General features: G+C 42.0%; 1 pseudogene; it reads left to right on the top strand.

Annotated features, from left to right (window-relative positions):
* The first annotated feature begins 238 nt into the window (after positions 1-238).
* LOC143861044 (UDP-glucuronate 4-epimerase 6 pseudogene) lies at positions 239-2,066 on the top strand (annotated as a pseudogene).
* The last annotated feature ends 322 nt before the right edge of the window (positions 2,067-2,388 follow it).

Here is a 2,388-nt window from a genome sequence, read left to right as displayed (position 1 = left end):
AATCTCACTGTAAACCTCCTAAAAATCCTCCAAACGTGATATTATTATTTGCCGAGAGATGGCATTTCTGTAGTTTCTTCCAAAACAAAGGGCATTTACAAATATTTCCAAAACAAAGTGCATACGCCCCAACCCCACTCCTTTTAGAAAATCTCTCTCTCTCTCTCTCTCAAGATAGAGAGCAAAACCAACAGTAGCTCATCCTTCACCTTATATCTAAGCTTCATCATCTCTCTTCAAATCCAAACCCAAACCACCCCCCCCCCCTTCCAAAAACCAACCACATTTTCTCTCATGGGTTCTCCACACGACACAAGCAAAACCACAAAACTAGAAAGATACAACAGCTACCTCCGCCGAGTCAACACCACAAAACTCCTCACCACCTCTTCCAAAATCCTCTTCCGAGTCACCCTCCTAATCACTCTCTTCCTCCTCTTCTTCTTCACCTTAAATTATTACCCCCCAAATTCCGAATCCCACCTCCACACCAACAACCCCACCACCAACTTCTTCTCCTTCTACGGAGCCGGAGCCGCCTGGGAAAAACAAGTCCGCCATTCCTCCACTCCACGCCGACCCAACGGCTTCTCCGTCTTAGTCACAGGCTCAGCCGGCTTCGTCGGCTCACACGCCGCTCTCGCCCTCAAAAAACGCGGCGATGGTGTCCTCGGCTTAGACAACTTTAATTCCTACTACGACCCTTCTCTAAAACGCGCGCGCCAAAACCTCTTAGCCAAACACTCTATATTCATCGTTGAAGCCGATTTAAACGATACTCCTCTCCTCGCCAAGCTCTTTGACGTAGTCCCTTTCTCGCACGTGCTCCATCTCGCCGCACAAGCGGGAGTCCGATACGCTATGAAAAACCCTCAATCTTATGTAAACTCTAACATAGCAGGATTCGTTAATCTGCTCGAGATCTCAAAATCGGCTAATCCTCAGCCGTCGATCGTGTGGGCTTCTTCATCTTCAGTCTATGGTTTAAACACACAAAACCCATTCTCAGAATCTCATCGGACTGATCAACCTGCTAGTCTTTATGCAGCTACTAAAAAAGCCGGGGAGGAAATTGCCCACACTTATAATCATATTTACGGTCTTGCCATTACCGGACTCAGGTTCTTCACTGTTTATGGTCCGTGGGGTAGGCCTGATATGGCTTACTTTTTTTTTACCAAAGATATTTTACAAGGAAAACCCATCTCGATTTTTCAATCTCAAGATGATAAAGAAGTTTCTAGAGATTTTACTTATATTGATGATGTTGTGAAGGGGTGTTTAGGAGCTTTAGATACGTCGGGAAAGAGTACCGGTGCCGGAGGGAAGAAAAAAGGTCCGGCACAGCTTAGAATATATAATTTGGGGAATACTTCACCTGTTTCTGTAGGGAAATTGGTTTCAATTTTAGAAGGGCTTTTGAATGTGAAGGCTAAGAAGCATGTGATTAAGATGCCTAGGAATGGGGATGTGCCTTTTACACATGCTAATGTCACGCTCGCACAAAGGGATTTCGGGTATAAAGCCACAACTGATCTTGCAACTGGGTTGAGAAAATTCGTGAAATGGTATGTTGGGTATTATGGGATTCAGACTAATAGTAATAAGGTAAATAAGGGGGAAGAAATTGGGAATGAATGAATGATGGTGTTACTGTTTGAGCCAAAATTGTGAATTTGTTTTATCAATTGGGTTTTTCTTTTTTGTTATTTTTTTTCCAATTTCTGTTTTTTTTTTTTTTTTGGGGTTACTGTTCGTTGGGGAATAAAAGGGGGTTATAGAAAATTGTGAATGTGAGTATGTAAAAAAAATGTCATACTGTATTACCAGTGGTGGAGAAGAAAAAGGGTCGATTTGTTGCAGAAAAGGGTGTAGGAATCGACTGAGGGAGAGGAAAAATTGGGAGTCGTGATTGAAGAAATATGATGTCACGATTCTTGTGTTGTTGGCTTGTTGCCTCCCTTTTTCTTTCTTTTTTTGGGTTTTTTGTTTTTGTTTCGTCTTTTCCCTCAACTGGGTTTTAATTACAGTCTGGTTCAATGCAAAGCCGTACGATTATTATTGAATTGCTGTGATTGTGATAAAAGCCTGATTTTGTTCTCTGCTTTCTTTTCTGTGTGGTGTTTGATTTCCAAATGTTAGAAGAAAATCTGTGAGAGAGAGAGAGAGAGAGAGAGGTCATTTTCTGTCAGTAGTCCTTTTGTTCTGTTACGGAGATGTTATCTGATAAGTGTCGGTGTGTAATTATCAGTGAGTTCTTATTCATTTGTATCTCTCTAGCCTATAATAGAGAAGACGGTGGAAATGACCAAACTGCCCTTTCCAAAGGGTTAAATTTCTTCTCGAATGCCATCACCACTGCAGATAGCTCCACGGTAAGAATATGAA

Source organism: Tasmannia lanceolata, unplaced genomic scaffold (genome assembly GCF_043159265.1).
Source record: "Tasmannia lanceolata isolate RefF3 unplaced genomic scaffold, GAP_Taslan_0.1 ptg000037l, whole genome shotgun sequence".
In the NCBI taxonomy this organism is placed as follows: Eukaryota; Viridiplantae; Streptophyta; class Magnoliopsida; order Canellales; family Winteraceae; genus Tasmannia; species Tasmannia lanceolata.
The sequence above is the reverse complement of the archived record's forward strand: the minus strand, read 5'-3'. Positions and strand labels throughout refer to the sequence as shown.